We start from the raw sequence: 20269 nt of genomic DNA, 5'->3' as shown, positions 1-20269 counted from the left end.
TTCTGTGTCCTGCTGAAAGGGAAGCTGCCCCAAAACAACAGTCGATAAAGGAGAGGGATGGATAGGTGGATGGATAGAAAGGAGAAGCAGTATGGAGAGCCCAAGCCTGGGAGTTAGAAGGACCTGGGTTCTACTCCCAGCTCTGCCACTAGTTTGCTGTGTGATCCCAAGTCACTTAACTTCTCTATACATCAGTTCCCTTGTCTGTTTAAAAAAAATGGGAAATAAGCCTCTGAGACCCACATGAGACAGCGACTCGTATCTGCCCAAGCACTTAATACAGTGTCTGACTTAAAAATACCATAAAAAAAGAGAGTGGTGAGGATGCTGGGAAGACATAGCGTCTCCACATATAAATAAGGGGGCTTGGGTGATGGTGGCATTTACGAAGAGAGCCCTTTAATATAATGTGCATAAACCACAAACAATATGGGCAGTTCTGTCTATGTTACTGCACTGGGCTGGAAGAGAGAGCAGGGAAGCTTTGAGATGGTTGGTGTATCCCTTGAAAGGCAGAAATAGTGTGATGGGAGTGGGATGGTGTGTACACAGACATACCGTTTGACTTTTGAAACATAGTGAGGTGACATTCCACCACATCCAATCCTACTACAAGCAGTGGTAAATATAAATATGAGATGAGTGTTGGGGAGGTGTGTGTGTGTGTGCGCGTGTGTGTGCGTGTATGTGTGTGCTTGTGCGTACATACACCCATTCTTATCTTACAAGTATTTAGGAATTTATCATGGTCTGGTGGAAAGAGCTTGGGCCTGGGAGTAAGAGGACTTGGATTCTAATCCTAGTTGCATGACAGATGTGTGACCTTGCTCAAGGCACTTAACCTCCTTGCCACAAGACTGTGAACCCTATGTGGGACATGGATTGGGTCCACTCCGATTAGCTTGTATCTATTCCAGTGCTTAGTATAGTGCCTGGTACATAGTAAGCTTTTAAGAAATACCATTTAAAAAAAAATGGGACACTTGTCTATGTCTAGAGAATGCGTGACATCACAAAGTTAGCCTTGAGAGTATAATGCCCCCATCAAATATGTGTCAAAAAAATGAAAAGTTTTGAAAAGGAAGGCGTTTTACCAAAATTCACATGCATAGAGTTGTCGCCAAAATTAAGAAGCAAGAACTTTACAACAGCAGTCAGTCCTGTAGCTGAGAATGCAATAATCAGTCAGCAAAGCTTGAGGAAATACAGTGTATTCCTAAAGCTAAATCAGGGGATTAGTGTAAATATCAAGGTATTAAAGGCACTCTTGGTGTTATCAATAACCTTGGGAAGGCCTTTTAAATACAGACGTTGGTCTCCTTATAGATGTTTAGACGGAATGCTGGTCACTGCCGTGCTGCCATTGGAGGCCAAAGGAAAATGACGTGGCCCCAAATGACTGATTTTTAGCTTATTCAGACCTGAGCCAGCTTACTCATCAAGGGAAACCATTGATTTCGATCTGACACATAAGACCTGATGTGTGAGATTCAGCAGTAAAGGACTGACTTAGCAGTGTAAAGCACTGAAATTCAAGAGCCAGCTAAGATGTGGGGAAAGCCCCTAAATCCCAGTTCCAATGCTCTGGTGTCTTGTGTGGTTTGTATTTCAACTGGATTCTCTCTGCACCCAACTTCCCGCTGCTTTAATTACCCTAAAGGAAGGAACTTATCAAATTTTTCTCTCCATCATGTGCCCTGGAGATTTACTTCTGCAAATCAGTCAGTCTGGCAAGGAAATGATGAGGTAGCTTTGCTTTCTGTGGGTAATTTCACTTTCTGTTTATAATCCATTTCTCTTTCTCCTGCTCATAGATACACATAATATTGTTACTGTTAGGTTTTTCAGCCATGCAGGGGCCTGTCTGAATCCTTCTTTCTTCTCTGCCATTTTCCAACCACTCCACTGCCTTCCTCCCCTCCCCCCTTAGCCCCCCTCACCATCACCCCTCCCCTGCCCCCAAAATGCTTTCACTTGAATAAAATAGAAACATTAATCAACATATTTTTGTTTACGAAACCTAAGGTCCAAACTTCATCCTCCCTTCCATATTTTTTTAAAAAAATCTAAATGTTAGTTCTAAACTACTTGGCCTGTGACCCTTTAAACTCAACAACTTCATGTGAAATATTTGTACTTTCACTGTGTGAGAATAAAACAAAAATGCTTATGGCTGTGGTGAAGGTTTTTTGTTTTTTTTTAAACCTCCTTTGGAAGGTGGGAGACAGGGTAATGGTGTGAAAGAATGAATTAGTTATGGCAAATCTTGTTAGTGTCCATTGTAAGCAGAGAAGCTGAGCCATATGGGAGCACTTGCAAAATTGTCCTTTATTTGTTCAGTCTCTTAACCGAAGCAAATCTTTGTGGCTTTAAAGCTTTTGGATACTGTCACTTATTTGCCAACTGAAAGGATGTGTATGTGTGTGAGTGGGTGTGTAGGGTTGTGTTTGTGTCTGAATGTATGTACATGTGTGTAGGTAAGAGAGGCCTAGCGTCGGCATGCCATTAAAATTGATGTTTAGTGCTTTGTTTGTCAGGTTTGGCTGGGCTCTTTGCTTTGAAAGCCATGCAGGGAGGAGAGGAGCAGATGGCAGGGAGATCCGGTTTGTGTTATTTTTGGACATTCCCATCAAACGTCTCAGATTGTCTTCCCTCTCTATCCACCCCCTACTGCTTTTCCTTGTGTGTGCTTGCTCGCGCGCTCTCTCCCCCCCCCCCCCCCCGTTATTTTCAAAAATATTGACCCATTTGTTTGTATGGTGCCAAGCCACATTTCTGGTTATTTAAGTTAAAATATTTAGGGGTCTGGACAGAAGAGAAGAAATTTGAGTCTTCTATGTCAGTATATGTGTGGCTCTTTCCGTAGAAATGTTCACAATAATTGAAGCCTAATGATACCCTATGGCCTGGATTCTCTGAGTATTTCTGGTCAGCTAGCCCAGGAAACGTAATATAGCTGAGTCCCAGATTTTTACTTTAGGACTGCATTTTCTTGTATGTGCATACCTTGATCTGAATCAGCCAATCAATCAGTGGTATTTATTGAGCACTTACTATGTGTAGTACACTGTACTAAGCAATTGGGAGAGCATAATGAAGCAGAATTAGCAGACACATTCCTTGCCCAAGATGAGCTTACAGTATAGATATAGTCAATATGTAAAAGGTATGTGCAGAATAGGGTTGCTTGCGGGTTTGTGAGGCAGACTGCTTGGGCAAATATAGGTACTCCCATTGGTGGTCACCGCCAAACAGCTGAACGCCACTCACTCATTGAAGTTTCCTTTCAGAATAGGATCAGGACTTGTTAAGGAAAAATGTCATGTGGTTCTTGCTGCCCACTCTGGGTGACTTTGGAAAAGTCATTTCTTCCTTTAAGGGGAACTGCTAGGGATCCTCTAGACTGTAAGCTTGTTGTGGGCAGAGAGCGCATCTACCAGCTATATTATATTAAAATCTCCCAAGCACTTAGTACAGTGCTCTGCATGCAGTAAGTGCTTGGTAAATATGATCGATTTCAGTTCTGTGGGGCCTCTTTTTTTTTCCCCATCTGTAAAATGGTTGTAATTTCTGGTGCACGTGCGCGTGTACACATACACACACACACACACACACACTTCCCACACAGTAGGGCCTGATAGAGCTATTCTGAAGGATAATGAGTGTGCAGAGGCCATTATGCTCCACAGATAATCTACCATGACCTCAAGGCAAGGTTCTCCATTCTCTTTCAGGATTCCCAGGTCACTGTTTATCTTCCTGCCTCTTGGGGAAAGAGTCTATTTCACTCTGAGGATGGATGAAAACAAACAGCAAACCAGTATTTCTCTCCCTCCATCTCTTCCTCTCTATCTAGGGATTGTAGTTCTACTACCAATTCTTAGGCTGTAGGATTTGGCTGGCTGTGCCTGCCCAAATAAAGTTCAGAACTTTTCTCCTGAATGTACTGTACACACCACAGCTCCACCCTGGAGGAGGAGAGAATAGGGCTTTTTATTACCCAGCTGCCTTATGCAGCATTCATAGGGTCCAGGGAAAACATTTGTCTTTCAAATACGGCGTCCAACATGAAAGGCTGGCTGGCTGGCATTTTGAGAACCAAGCTAAGTAACGGTCTCAGGCGAGACAAAAGGCAAAACTGACCTACTATTTATGGAGTTACTTAAACATGATTTAACCTACATAATACTTGCTGGGACTTGGGGGTCTCATTTTTAACGAACCAAGAGACAGCTCGATTAATTACATATGAAGGACAGATAACAGACAGCAAACCATCTACTGAATATAAAAAAACCAAATACCAATGCATACAATTAGAATGGGTGTTGGGTGCAAAGGTCAGCTATTTCTCATACAGTCGGGGGGGGGGGTGCGGAGGGGGGAGGGGATGAGGTGGGAGAAGGAGGGGGGCAAAAGGGTGGTCCAACTGGCCCCTCCTAAAATGTATGAACTGGCACTCAAGGCCTGAATGACTGGGAAATCAAGATGTCTGCCCGGATGCAGATTGTGCTATGAAAGTTTACGGGGAGCTTCTGAGCTTGACAAACTGCACTTTGGGCATTATTTTCATCACATGTTTTTTTGACAGCAGAGGAGCTGTGAGCTCCTAATCTCGATGACATGCAAGACTGTGGGGAGGGTGGAGGGAGGGAGGGTGGATGAGGAAGACTCTGGAGGCAATCAGATACCTTCCTGGAGCTGCTCAAGGCCATGTTTAGGAGAGCCAAGATACAGGATGCTTTTCATCCGTCTAAATGTGTTAATTTTCCTAATCATCTTTTGAACATGCAAGCAAATCCCAGCAGCATGTTTATGACTCTAATTGAATTATGAGGGTTGTCGTCATTTTTTTCCTTCCCCTTTGGCTAAATATAGTTATAAGAAAGTCTACTCCGGCACCCAGCCCCACTCAGATGTCCGATCTTGTGTCCGAGGTTGTGATGGTAAAGGGCGGTGGATTAGGCCGGGGCAGGGTCAGAGGTTAAATGGGAAGGGTTAGCAGCCACCAAAGGACTAGGATTGAAATATTTGCTGAATGCTGACAGGCAGCAGAATAGAGGCAGACAAGTGGCAAATTCCTGTTTTCTCCTCTAATTGAGAAAATATTTTGAGTGGTATTCAGTCAGACTGCATAATGAGCCTAAGAGAGAGGCGGAGGTGGGGGTGGGGGGTGGGGACTGAACACAGTTAAAAAAGGTATAGGAGCATTTCAGCAATTTCAGAGGAAAACTCAGCCCTGGTTTCCTTTTCAGGGTTTTGTTGTCCCCTGGGTGCAGCAACTGCCATGTTCACACACCCATCCATACTGTGTGAGGGGTAGGTAGGGGGAGGAGGTCAGGGGTGGGTGGGATTAAGACGGAAGGAAGGGAATCAGGGTGGATCCAGTGGGCATGTAGCCTCCGGGGAGTGGAGAGCCGAGTAGTTGGGTCCAAATGCCCCTGAAATCAGCTGAGCCATTTCATGGCATGGCCTGACCCGTCCCTGAGACATAGGGGGTTAATTACTCCGACAGGAGGAAATTCCATCTGAGCTAGTGGGCCCTAGCCAGATTACTTGAAGCATTGGTTGCGTGCATCTCCCAACATCTTCCAGGAAGCAGTGACTCAGATTATTCATCTCTCCTGCCCCTTACTCCCCTTGCCTCCCACACCCACCGAACCCAATAATGAACCCAAAGGGTTTCAATTTTAAGCAATTTCCTTTTTACTTAGAAATCTGTGGTTAGAAAAGAAGGTGCCAGGGAGAGGGAGAAAACTGACTACCCTCACCTCACCTGATAGGCTGAATAGAGACAAAAGGTTCCTTGCCCCGTGTATTTGTTCTTATAATTTCATGTTGTAAAACCCGGGCATATTCTCCAGTGCTTTCTGCAGTCACCAAATCCAGCCATAAAAAATAGCAGCATGGGAGCATTTGGACCAAGAGGCTTGTGCACGTGATTAGCAACAGTCACATGGCATCCAGACCTGGAATGCTTCCCCTTCTTGGAAGTTATATGCAGGGAGTTAAGGTGAGGTTTTGCTGGGCTTCCTCAAAAGGCCAAAATCTAACCACTGATCTGGCCCATTGGTTGGCGGCTTGTAATCCCTCCCTCTCCAACTTCCCTTCCCCACAAATCTGCAGGGACCACTCGCTAGTCCCCCTGTTATATTGAACTTGTTTGTTTTTGCCCCACCAATTTTAACAGGATAAACTTGCCACTTTCTGGAATTCCCATTCTTCAAGAGAGGGCCTAGGGGGCTTGTTCCTCATCTTTGATACTCTGTGTGGGAAAGAGTGCTTAGTTTTCAGGGTAATACCTTACTCTTTTTTTTTTTTAACTCTGCAAAGGAAAGGCAGGCAGAAGTGTGTAAAGCATCACCCAAACAAACTCTTAACACATGGGTCCTGTCGCCTCTATTAGAGATTATGATAAATGGTATCTGCATTGGCTCCTTTCTTCAGGGCCCTCTAATCTTCTCCTTTCATTTGAAAATATCCCGAGGACCCTCTGCATGGTGATATGCTGCTTAATTAAAATTGAATATGCCAGCAAATACTTGGCCTTCTTATTTGGGTATATCCACGTGCACATACACTCAGGATGCACACACACTCAGGAGCAGTGCATGGAATTTAAATAGCACCTTTCAGCCCAGCAAACTCCATTGCACATCCCTGAAATAGAGGAGAAGAGCCTTTGGTGTCATCCCCAGTTGACAGATGAAAAAATGAGATGCTGAGAGGTGTGTTAGGACCACAAGGGAAGCACAATCAGTCAATCGGTGGTATTTATTGAGTGCTTACTTTGTGCAGAACACTGTACTAAGCACTTGGGTGAGTACTATACCACAGAATCGGTAGACACATTCCCCGAACACTAGGAGCTTACAGTTCAGTGGGAGAGACAGACATTAAAATAAATTGTGGATATGCATACATAAGTCCAGTGGGACTGAGAGTGGGGTGAATATAATGTGCTGAAAGGGTGCAAATTGAAGTACATAGGCAACACAGCAGGAGAGGAGGGAAATGAGGACTTAGTGGGGAAGGGCCTCTTGAAGAAAATTTAACTTTAGGAAGGCTTTGAAGGTAGGGAGAGTGGTGGTCTGGTATTTATGTAGAAGGAGAGAGTTCTGCCCCAGAGGGAGGACATGGGCAAGGGGGTGGTAGCAAGATAGATGAGATTGATGGATTTCGAGCTCCATCATTGATGCAGCCCTCACTCAAGTCACTGACCTATATGCTAAAGAGATTTACAGGAGAGTTGTATAAAGGAGCAGCATGACCTACCAGGAAAGCAAGGGCCTGGGAGTCAGAGGACCTGGGTTCTAATCCCAGTTGTGCCAATTGCCTGCTGTGTAAAATTGGTCAAGTCACTTCACTTCTCTGTGCTCATTTTCCTCAACTGTAAAATGGGGATTCAGTTCCTTTTCTCCATCCTTCTTAAACTATGAGCTTTATGTGGGACAAGGATGGAGTCTAACCTGATTCAATTTGTATCTACCCCAGCACAAAGAACAGTGCTTGACACATTGTAAGTGCTTAACAAATACCATTTTAAAAAAACAAAAACCAAGGTTCCTGGTGGGGTGGTACTTTGCACTGAGGTTAGTAAATAGGCAATAAAAGGCAGATACACATGTAGGTCTGAAGTGAATTTTGGGAAAACAGCAGGGGCAAATCAGGAAGACTTCTTGTGGGAGGTAGGCTTTTGATAGGATTTTGAGAGGGATGTGGTTTGGGGAAGTGTGAAGGAAAATATAGGTGGTACAGATAGGATAGGCAAATGGGGCAAGCAGTGGTTTATGTGGAGTGGTTAGCAGATTGTTTAGTTAGAGAAGATTTGAGCTGAGACATAGCAAGAGGGGGTCAGGACTTGAAAGTTGAATGAAAAATCCACTTTATGAGCCCTGAATAAGACAGGGGTGGAACTCTGCAGGATAAATGATTGACCACAGCATCATAGAGGGCCTATTTAATGTTGAGTTCTGGAGGGGCAGGAACTCTGCCTTCAGAATGTTCTGCAGAGGTCTGCATGCTTAGTAAATATTGTAGACTGAAGATGATAGTAGCTTAAATCTCCAGGTAGGCAGTACAGGAAATTTAGATATCAGTAGCCAGAGCAGTTCAGTGTTTTACCTTTCTGGGTTCAAATTGTGGCATGAGGAGTTAGGTTGATTCTCATCATTTTCTATGTGGTATTTTAATTACTCATTGGATCACATTCTGAAAAGTATTCTGTCCCTCTGACCCCGCCTCCCTCCCCCGCACAAACATACACACACACAGACATGCAAACTCATCTTCTATCTCCCTTTATAAGCCCACTTGTAATTCTCTTAAATTTCTAACAGAAATGAGTATACTTCGAGGTACATGATGATTAGTGTGTGTGCAAATTTGTGTTCATGAAGAACTTTGGATATCAGAACTCTTAAACTAATCAAGATCAGTGTGACTGGCATTTGCTCTTTCTTCAACTAATTCACCATTCCCTGTTCTCCCCTCTCCTGCCACTGACCTCTTGGTCACACCCTCCCCTTTTGTATACATCAGCCCACTGCTCTCCCCATCCTCAGCGTCCTTTGGAAATCACATCTCTACCAGATCTGCCCCAATTATTTTTTTTCCATCTCCCTACCTTCTACGCAACCCTCACTATTGCCACTTCAGCCTTTCTCTGCCACCTGAGCATTTAGGTACTTACCCAGCTCCACTCCCCTATAACTTATACTCTAGTTACCTCTTCCTCCTCCTAGTCTGTCTCCCTCATTAGACTGTAGACTTCTGGAGGGTGGGAGCAATGTCTACAAATTATTTTATCCTCTCCCCAGCACATAATATAGTCCTCTGCACACAGTAGGCACTTAATACTGTTGGTTGATTGACTACTTTATTTTCCATAATTAGGCTTGAGTTTGAGATTTTTAAAATTTTCCAAGACCCAAATTCAGTATTTCCCAGACACCCAGCTATCAGCACCTGTGTAGAAATCATGCTCCATTACCTTAGAAATAGGCAGGTGGCTACAGAAGAAAAAGAACCAAGCACTGAAGTCATGGCAAGTAAACAAAAGGGAGAGGATATTGAGTGATGTTTGATTGAAGTGTCTTTTTTTTTTCCAGGCCTACTCACAAACAATAGCAGTGATACATTATGTTTATTTAGTTTCTTCCAAGAAGTTTGAAGTGCTTTTCTGACTAGTGTTTAGTACTGTTGCCAATACTCAGTCTCTTACAGGGTTAAAAGTTACCTTAAAAAAGTCATTGCCATGTCTTAGAACAGTAAACAAGAACGTTATAGACCTCTTCAGGAGCCAAGAGGCAGTCAGAGTGAGTGTGTGTGTGTGTGTGTGTGTGTGTGTGTGTGTTTGTGTATTTCTGTCCAGGAAGAAGTTATTTACTGAAAGAAACATTTTACTTGGCACCTACCTTGTCTCTTCCCAGTTATCAGACTCACCTCGACTATAATGTAGTCAGGGCTCATGAGTTCGAATCCCAGCTCTGCCACTTGTCGGCTGTGTGACTGTGGGCAAGTCACTTAACTTCTCTGTGCCTCAGTTCCCTCATCTGTAAAATGGGGATTAAGACTGTGAGCCCCACGTGGGACAACCTGATTCCCCTATGTCTACCCCAGCGCTTAGAACAGTGCTCGGCACATAGTAAGCGCTTAACAAATACCAACATTATTATTATTATTATTAATGTAGCACTTGCCCCCTCATAAGAAAGAACCTCTGAGTGATATTGTCCTACAGTTTGCACCTAAACTGTGACAAGAGTTCCAACCCCTTCTAGGGAGACAGCTTTATCCCAAGATTCACCTTCAGGGATGACTGCACTACATTCGTCAACCTTGAGCGCTGATACCAAATGCTGATATTTTGTTGTTTGTGTTGGGTGAGTAATGTCATGTGACAGAATCTGAGCCTTTCCCTTGGCTGAGTGATGCTGACCCTGCTGAGGTGTGGAAACACTTCCATTCTGCCCTTTCCTAGGGTTTCTGATCTCATCTGCTCATGAAACTAGGCTCTTCGGACTCGGTGCTTAACACAATTACTTCTTTATTATCCCTTTGTCGAGAGGTTTAAGGGAGCTTGGCTTCAAATAGTAACCTAGCTGAAATGACTACTCTTAACAATCCTTTGTATTTGCAAAGACTTTTTCCTCTTGAAGAATCAGAGCACTCGGCTAGCATTGCTGCATGAATGCTTTCTACCCCACAGCCCCCTTCCTTGGAAATGGCAAGAGGGTGCCCTTCCTCAAGTATAGGTGGGGCATATGAAGTGAGGAGAAGATTGACCAGCTTGCTTAAAGTCAAGGGTAATGTTGGAAAGAGAGCTCAGAACTTGATGCTTTGGTATTAGTTAAATGCCTAGTATGTGTCAAGAACTGTTTCGTGTGCTGGAGTAGAAACAAGTTAATCAAGTTAGAAACAAGTTAATGTGTTAAACATTCCCTTTCCCACATGGGGCTTACAGTCAAAGCAGGGAGAACTGGTACTGAATCTCCATTTTACAATTGAGGAAAGGAAGGCACAGATAAGTAACTTGCTCAAGGTCACACAACAGGCAAATGATGGACTTCACTCTTAACATAGGGTCTAGGAACTACATTGGCCATGAAAGATTGTCTTCGTTCAAGGCCCTGATGCTATTCTGAATGGGCCTGGATAGTTTGTGCCTATAAATCAATAAGTGGTATTTATTAAATGCTTACTGTGTGTAGAGCACTATACTAAGCACTTGGGGGAGTAAAATATAACAGAATTGGTAGACATGGTCCCTGACCACATCAGACTTACAGTTTAAAGGGAGTATACACAGCAACAGAGAAAATGGCACTGATAAAACAAGATATCTGACATATGAAGCAGTAGAGGAAATCCTAGATCCCAGGCAGGCTTCACCCCACAGCACTTGTGTACACAAATGTAATTTAAATATTTATTTATATTAACATATGTCTCCCCATCTAGATTATAAGCTCATTTTGGGCAGGGCATTATTATTAATATTTTTTTGTTAAGCACGTAGTATGTGTCAAGCACTCTTCTAAGCAATGGAGTAAATAATCAGTCATATTTATTGAGTGCTTACTGTTGCAGAGCACTGTACTAAGTGCTTGGGAGAGTACAATATACAAGTTAATCAGGCTGAACACAGTCCCTCTCCCACTTAGGGCTCACAGTCAAAGTAAGAGGGAGAACAGAGGCACAGAGAAATGAAGTGACTTGCACAAGGTCATCAGGCAAGGTGCAGACTTCAGTCTCTCGACGTAGGACTCAGATATTATATTACTGGCAGAGCCGATATTAGAAGCCAGGTCCTCTGGCTCCCAGACCTGTGCTCTTTCCACTAGGCTACGCTGCTTCACCCACAGTTAGCAAATGATACATGAGCTTGTTTTGAAGGCAGAGGGAAAGAAACCATCAGAGAAGGAGTAGTTGAAGATGGCAGTAAGGGAGGAAAGAGTGGGCACAACTTTTCTTAGAAGGTGAGAGGTGATTTTATCAGAGGCTCAGGAGAAAAGGATTGATGGTGAAAGCAGACAGGCGATCTCTTGAGAGATGATTGGAAGGGACCAAAGAGATCATTTTGAGGAGGGAAGGTTGAGGGGAGGACTGGCTTATGGAAGTTGGCTTCAGGAAATCAAAATACTATTTTAAATCACAGGAGGATAGTTTGGGGGATGGCTGACAGTTTATGGAAGTTTGAAAGTATACCTCCATATAGTGAATAATTTATTCATGGGTAACCACATTTTCTCTCATGCTCTCCGTGTTTCTTTTTATTCTCCTTTTTCTCTCCCTGTTTTTGTTTTGGTCTCTCTTTTAATTAAGTAACCCACGATTTGTGACAGGGGGAATATATCAGCCACAGATTAAAGGGCCAGTATGGGCCTAAACCCATGCAACTTTAAATGATTAAGCTCCGGTTCAGCTGTGGGTTTTCAATGGGGTCAGGCAGCAAGCAATCCATTTCGCGGCTAGATACAACATCCCTCCTATTCCCCACACAAACCTCAGTTTCCCCTTTAGTGGAAAAACCAAACCTCACTTTGCTTTCCAGCAGAAGTGCTTGTGGCCTTTGGATTACATGATGTTTCAGAAGAATTTCAAAGGTTAATGATGGATCATTTGCTCTAGAGGCAGGGGAGAGTGCTTTCCCCCGTCAGCAAAATGATTTTTCTCCTCATCGATTTCCCTAATACCTCATCCCCAGTCTTATTCTTAGAGGAGGAAATTGATTGGGAAGGGGAATGATTGGTGTTCAACCCGGACAAGGTACTTCTTGGCTAGTGGAGCTTGGGAGTGCCTGAAGAGAGAAGCCAACCCTCCTCTGATCTGCACCCAAAGTGGGCCAGAAGAACAGAGGGAGCCTGGTCCACAGCCCACCCTGGGACACCTTTGGTGGGGGCGGGGGAGTCAGATGTGTGAAAAAAGAGAGATGAGAGGTGAGGACTTCCCGAAGGGGGCAGGGTTCATCCTGTCATCCCAGAGAGCTTAATTAGGAGCTCTTGGGTAGCCTTTTGTGTTAGCAGTATTTCTCTGCATCGCTCCTTTATCCTCCACCTGACACTTTCCTGACCACACTCTACATTCCTCTCCATTTCCTTTCCAGTTCTGAGCTGTCTGGGTTGGAAGGTTTCTGAGTATAAATCACTGACTGCTCTTACAGACTCTTAATGCAGGAGTTCCCATACCCAAGCACTGTAACTTCCCTGATCATTAACTTATTGTCATCACCAACACTTTTTGAACACCTCATGGGAAGAAGCACCGTATTAAGCAGGTGTTAAAATTAAAAAAGCAAAAATGTATTGGCCGTATTTTCAAGATGTCACATGGGACACCCAATATGACATGATGACATCACAAGTCGGGCTCCCCAGCCCCTCCCCAAACTCCACCTGGGGCTCATTCATTCATTCATATTTATTGAGTGCTTACCATGTGCAGAGCATTGTTCTAAGTGCTTATTGCTGATGGGGATAGAAGCCCCCAAGAAGGGGCCCCTATCATTCTTTAATTTCCACCCCCCATACCAGGAGAAGTTCCCCCTGTATCCTGCTGTGAGCAGGTGCCCTTGAAACCTGGTCTTGGAGCTGGGGTCTGGTAGCAACTGAGGATAACTGGGTGGACAGGAGCCCAGGGTGACTCAACCAGGCAATGCTGAAGAGGCCCCACAGAGTACATCGCCACACTCCTAAAGACAGATAAACTTCTCTGGCTATGCTCACTTGCCCAGAAGCCAGGGGTGGGTGATCTGCATTGCCGGGAAAGATGGTTGGAGTTAGAGCAGTCAGGAATAATAAGAGCAGTAATAATTGTGGTATTTGTTTAGGGCTTACTAAATGCCAGGCACTTTATTAAGTGCTGGAGAGATACAAGCAAGTCGGGTTGGACACAGTCCCTGTCCCACATGGGGCTCACTCTCTTAATCCCCATTTTACAGATGAGGTAACTGAGGAACAGAGAATGAAGCGACTTGCCCAGAGTCACACAGCAGACAAGTGACAGAGCTGGGATTAGAACCCGTGTTCTTCCGACTCCCAGGCCTGTACTCTGTCCTCTAGGCCATGCGCGTTGTATGGCACTGGGCCAGCAAGGGCCAGATCAGCCAGCCTCTGCCTTGCCATCCACCCAGGTGCCAACTTCTCATCACCCAGCCCGGGAGTCATGAGGGGCTCTCTGCAGGAGCAGAGAGTACTGCCCTGCACCTACACTACCCATGACCAACACGCTATGCCTGCACCTTGTTTCCTCTCCTTAGCCCTGTGAAAAGTGGTGATGTGCTGCCCTGAAGCTCTCATTTCCTTACCACAGCCCTGTTCTGTTGCATTCTTGGTTACTTTCACCACTAGTAATGCACCCCCTTCTAAACTATAAGCTCACTGTGGGCAGGAAATGTGTCTGTTTATTGATATATTGTATTCTCCCAAACTCTTAGTATGGTACTCTGAGCACAGTATGTGCTCAGTAAATAGATTGATTGACATCACTTGGGATATCCAGAGGTTATACATAAGCTATACCTTCCAGGAGGTACAGCCAAGTGTGAGACTGTACAATCTAGAGAAAAGACTGTGGCCCTGGGAACCATGAGGGCTTGGTTCTAGTATCTGTCTTTCACCTGCTGTTAGGTCTTGGTCAAACCACAGCTTTTCTCTGGACTTCTGTTCTCTCCTCTGTAAAATGAGAACGATAATCCTTGCCCCTCCCTTCTTTGATTTGAGGACGACCAAATGACATCAGTGGTATGTGAGTGAGAAAATGAAGGTTCTGTGTAAATTCAAGGTATTAAGAAGTTGGGGAAGGAATACAGATTTTTGGACCTTATTTGCACCCATTAAAGTGGGAAAATGGTGTGACTGAATATGGCTGTTGAACTTACCAACACCAATGACAACAAACCTCAAAATTTTAATTAAAGGAAGAGCTGGTGATGATGCTGTCTGCTAAACTGAGAGTGGGGGGTTGAATGTACTAGTAAAATTGTTTACAATATGCTGTCTGTGGTTAGCACCAGTCCTGGAGAGGGGTGAATTTTGGGTGGGGGCACAGAAGGGAACAATAAAAGCCATTGGCAACATGTTGTAAGATGTTTAGATGAAAGACCTTATCAGTAAGTGCCAAGAAGTAGAATGATTCCTGCAGAATTTGGCTGAGTGGGTCATTTGGATGGCAGAGATTGACAGAATTCCATGCACATTCCATCCTATTCCCCTCCAAGAATGAAATCTGATCTCCAGTGGTTTCTCCTGTTGTGCGAAGGGTGGAATTTAATTGATCTCCGGGTTTAAACATGTTCCAGTCACAGGAATAGCTCCCATTGTTAGAAGGGAAAACATGGAGATTAGGTGATTTGACCTGGCAGGTGACAACTGTCAGGCTTGGAAAGGAAAGGTTTCTGCTAAAATAGGATGTTTGGAGCAGTTGTGGGTGGGTTGGTAGGCAGGTATTTACTTGGAGGAACCTTCTGGGAGAATCATTAGCTCTTTGAGTGTAGCTGGGATAGGCCACAGAAGAACCAGGATTCATTTGGGATGGTCCTTGTGAAGGTGGAAGGAAGGAGAATGGGAGAAAGAGAGAAAGGAACGGCTGTTGTTTCCCAGTTAGAGGAGATATATCTTTGAGAGACTGAAAGTCTCCAGCAGAAACATTGTTTAAATATTGTGGCAGCACTTCTATCTTTGATCAGGCCTTCCCTCTGGGATCTTTTCTGTAAAAAAAAAAATAAAATAAAACTGACATTGGTCTATAGAACCCCTTGCCCCAGAGGATCGTGGCCCATTTTAAAAACAAACATATGCCTACTCATTTTGCTATCTTCAGCAGCCTCTCCATTTTTTCCCATTTGTACAATAAGCTCCCTATAAGAATTCTGCCCCTTATACACTTTATATTCACAGAGGGACAAACACATGTGTTTTATGAGACTCTGTGTCTATGCTAACTTGTAGCTATAGAGAAAGAAACACATTATGTATAAATGTTCTCTTAAAATCATTTAAAGCCAGTCTATGAAAGGGATTGTTTGGAAGAATTCCCAAAGATTTACCCTTTGGTTAGAGAATCACCTCTACTGTGAAAGCACTCAGATTTTGGGAGAGTTGGCTGTGATGTTGGTTGTGTAGTTTACTCCCAAATATCCTCAGGTTCATTTTCTATTCACATTCATAAACACACCATCTTCTGCGATGGCTTCTGTAAATGATCCTAATAATAATAATAATAATAATAATGTTGGTATTTGTTAAGTGCTTACTATGTGCAGAGCACTGTTCTAAGCGCTGGGGTAGACACAGGGGAATCAGGCTGTCCCACGTGGGGCTCACAGTCTTAATCCCCATTTTACAGATGAGGTAACTGAGGCACAGAGAAGTTAAATGACTTGCCCACAGTCACACAGCTGACAAGTGGCAGAGCCGGGATTCGAACCCATGACCTCTGACTCCAAAGCCCGTGCTCTTTCCACTGAGCCACGTTGCTTCTCAATAAATTGTGGTATTTGTTAAGCGCTTACTATGTGCAAAGCACTGTTCTAAGCGCTGGGGGGATATAAGGTGATCAGGTTGTCCCACGTGGGGCTCACAGTTTTAATCCCCATTTGACAGATGAGGTAACTGAGGCACAGAGAAGTTAAGTGACTTGCCCAAGGTCACAAAGCTGACCAGCGGCAGAGTCGGGATTAGAACCCGTGACCTCTGACTCCCAAGCCCGCGCTCTTTCCACTGAGCCACTCACTATGTCCCAATAATGTTGGTATTTGTTAAGTGCTTACTATGTGCCAAGCACTGTTCTAAGCGCTGGGGTAGACACAAGGGAGTCAGGTTGTCCCACGTGGGGCTCATAGTCTTAATCCCCATTTTACAGATGAGGTAATTGAGGCACCGAGAAGTGAAGTGACTTGCCCAAAGTCACACAGCTGACAAATGGCCGAGCCGGGATTTGAACCAATGACCTCTGACTCCAAAGCCCGGGCTCTTTCCACTGAGCCACGTTGCTTCTCTATGGAAGAGATTTATTCTCTTGAGATTTATTGTCTAATTTTGTGCCTATATGTAATAATTATGGTGTTTGTTAAGCGCTTCCCACATGCCAGCCACTGTACTAAGCACTGGGGTAGATGCAAATAAATTGGGTTGGACACAGTCCCTGTCCCATGTGGGGCTCACAGTCTCAATCCCCATTTTACAGATGAGGTAACTGAGGCACAGGGTAGTGAAGTGACTTGCCCAAGGTCACACAGCAGACAAGTGGTGGAGTCAGGATTAGAATCCATGACCTATTTACTTCCAGTCCCGTGCTTTATCCACTTTGAATTTACACGTCAAAATGCATTAATTGAAATATCAAAGTGGTATTTCACCAAATGACATTTTCAAATGCGACTAATCTACTAAGTTCAAGGTTTTCACTATTACTAGTTGTATTTAGCAGATATCCGGTTTTGTTTCATCATGTGCAATTTCACCAATCATTCTCAATGAATAAATAGGTCAGAGCCAGTGTTTCTTTCTTGCTGCTCCTCTGGGACAAAATGACCCATTAAAAAGAGGCCCCATGATCTTCTTCGTTGGAGCCTCTTTTTCAATGGATCATTTTGTTTCTTCCTTTTTCCTAAAAGATTCTGGAGGAGTTGGGTTGGTTATGTCAGACCAGTCGCAGTGGGAGAAGGAGGAAGCCAGCATACAGTGATAGTTACCCAGAAGAGTAGAAACACTGACGAGCAAAGTCATGGAAGCCACCCCCAGTTGAAAGTCATTCACTTGGTTACAAGTGATTACATATTGAAATGACCTTAAGAGTAGGCAAGGCTTCTCATATCACCTCCCCAAAGTCACTAATCTGTCACCCCGGGCAATGATCTTCCAAAACAAGCTTGCCATTCAATTCTTCTAGTAGAGCATGTGGGAGGGTTGGCATTTTGGGGTTTATTTTATAAAATCATTCATCATATTTTTGTTTAGTAGCCTGAGGATACATTCACAAGTATTACAGGAAAATAAGACAGTTCTTGTCATGGCTTTCAGTCTGTTTGCCAGGAAGCAAGACAAATTTTCCTTGCCTTAAGCCCTCACATTCTCTCTTCTCCTGAGGTTTAATGGATAGAGCCTGGGCCTGGGAGTCAGAAGGTCATGGGTTCTAATTCCAGCTCTGCCACTTGCCTGCGTTGTGGCCTTGAGCAAGCTACTTCACTTCTCTGTGCCTCACTTACCTCATCTGTAAAATGGGGATGAAGACTGTGAGCTTTGTGCAGGACAAGGGACTGTGTCCAACCCAGCGTGGCTCAGTGGAAAGAGCATGGGCTTTGGAGTCAGGGGTCATGAGTTCGAATCCCAGCTCTGCCCCTTGTCAGCTGTGTGACTGTGGGCAAGTCACTTAACTTCTCTGTGCCTCAGTTACCTCATCTGTAAAATGGGAATTAAGACTGTGAGCCCCACGTGGGACAACCTGCTTCCCTTGTGTCTACCCCAGCGCTTAGAACAGTGCTCGACACATAGTAAGCGCTTAACAAATACCAACATTATTATTATTATTAACCCAATTTGCTTGTATCCACCCCAGTGCTTAGTACAGTGCCTGGTGTATAGTAAGCACTTAAATACCATAATTATAATTATTGTTATTATTATTATCCCTTCTTTCCCCAACGCCCAAGCCTCAGGATTCTGGCATTCGAGAAGGAATGTTTAGTAGATAGTGGGACAAGAATCATGGCCTAGTAAGAGCCCAGAAAGTCAGTGTCACTACCTGGACTTGAGATCTGGGCAGATGTGGTCAGGTTGGAGCCCTACCTTGCTTTCAGTGGTGGCTGGTTGTGATCAGCTGTGTGACTGTGGGCAAGTCACTTAACTTCTCTGTGCCTCAGTTCCCTCATCTGTAAAATGGGGATTAAGACTGTGAGCCCCACGTGGGACAACCTGCTTCCCCTGTGTCTACCCCAGCGCTTAGAACAGTGCTCTGCACATAGTAAGCGCTTAACAAATACCAACATTATTATTATTATTATGTTAGGTCATGGATGTGGAAGCCCACTGAGCTCTTCAGAAAAAAGGGACCTTTGCCTTTACAAACCACACTGGACCAAAGTCTCCCTCTTTTGCCCTTTCTTCCGAAGAGCTCAGTGGGCTTCTGCATCCGTGGCCTCTTCCATTTCATAATAATAATAATATTTAAGTGCTTACTTTGTGTCAGGCACTGTACTTAGCACTGGGGTAGTTACAAGATAATCAGGTTGGACAGAGTCCCTGTTCCACATAGGACTCATAGTCTTAATCCCTCTTCACAGATGAGGGAACTGAGGCTTAGAGAAGTTAAGTGACTTCCCCAAGGGCATAAAGGAGACAAGTGGTGGAGCCAGGATTAGAACCCAGGTCCTCTGACTCTCACACCCGTGCCCTTTTAACTAGACCACAGTGCTTCTCTGGACATTTTCCCATTGCCCATATGAGAAGTACACAGACATTGTTACATTTGGAGAACGTAAGGATCTAATGCTTTACCCATCATATCACAGCAAACTTTTGGTAGTGTACTCTGCACAGTAAGGGCTCAATACAGATCATTGATTGAAAACTGAAACTGAATCCACTAAAACACACAGCCTCAAAGTCAGAAGACAAGTGAAGAGTCCTTCCCCGATTTAAGCCTCTTTCTGCTGGCCCCCTCTCCCTTCAGTAATCATTTTTGCACTTGGATCTGTGACCTTTGGGCATTTGATATTCACCCCATCCTCAACATCACAGCACTTGTGTACATATCTATATATTCTAAATTATTTGTATCAGGATATGTCTAAACCTCTCAACTGTGAGCTTGCTGTGGTCAGGGAATGTGTCTGCTATACTGTATTGTACTCTTCCAAGCATTTAGTACAGTAATTTGCATAGAGTGTACACACAGTCAATTCCAGTGATGATGATGATGTGAAGGCAGAATCAGCATTTCCCAGTAGTCTAGCAGGACATCACTAGGCTGTACCTGAGGGTTTTTTTAAAAAAATTTAATTCTGTACCTTTGAGAGCCACACCATGTGAAAGAGGAAGGTACTATTTAAGATGTAGCTCAGGCAGAATTCTCAAGCTGTACACCAGTTGGCAAGCAAGTCCCACTGTATCTCATAGCTTCTCGTTAGCCCTGCCCTCCTATAGCACCCCACTTGGGACCAAGCGGGGAGCTAGTTCCGCCTCAGCAAGTGTAATTATTTTGTCTGCTAGCCTGTAGGGTCTTAGCTGGGGTATGTGGGATGAAAAAAAGTGTGGTCTGTGTCCGTTTAGATCCTGAAATTTCATGACCTTTATTCCTCTTCTACCTACCTACTTATCCCTTCTGTCTATTCTGTGAGAAAATAACTCCTGTGCACCAGCCCTGCTTGCTCTTTAGGGCCAATAGGCTAAGGGGATGCCTCCATCCGTTGTGATCTTCCATAGGAAAGGATACTCATAGCAAGGCTATCAGTATCAAGTCTTAGCCTAATGTCTTTTAGGTGACATCCCTCATCAAGTCAAATTCCCACTTGCTATTTCTTTCTGATGACCTGGGTGGGCATCATTCCATGAACACTCTAAAGTGTGGTGTGGAAATACTTTAAATAATGTTTTCCAAAGATCCTTCTTTATAATTATATTAGCACTTCACAAAATTGGATAATTCGCTATTACTGATAATGTGAGATTCCCAGTTTCAGTGCGTGAGACTAAAAACGAAACCCCGCTTTATCAGTTTTTGAGGGCTTTGGTTTTATGAGCCATTCCTGAACCACCCCCGGGTAAGGATA

At 44.1% G+C, this 20269-nt stretch overlaps 1 protein-coding gene across 2 annotated transcripts in view; it reads left to right on the top strand.

Moving 5' to 3' along the window:
* The window catches only part of SETBP1 (SET binding protein 1), a 359213-nt gene that overhangs the window by 32774 nt on the left and 306170 nt on the right, over positions 1–20269 (top strand). The window lies entirely within an intron of this gene.

This window comes from Ornithorhynchus anatinus, chromosome 3 (assembly GCF_004115215.2).
Source record: "Ornithorhynchus anatinus isolate Pmale09 chromosome 3, mOrnAna1.pri.v4, whole genome shotgun sequence".
NCBI lineage: Eukaryota > Metazoa > Chordata > Mammalia > Monotremata > Ornithorhynchidae > Ornithorhynchus > Ornithorhynchus anatinus.
This window is presented reverse-complemented; position numbering and strand designations above follow the sequence as displayed.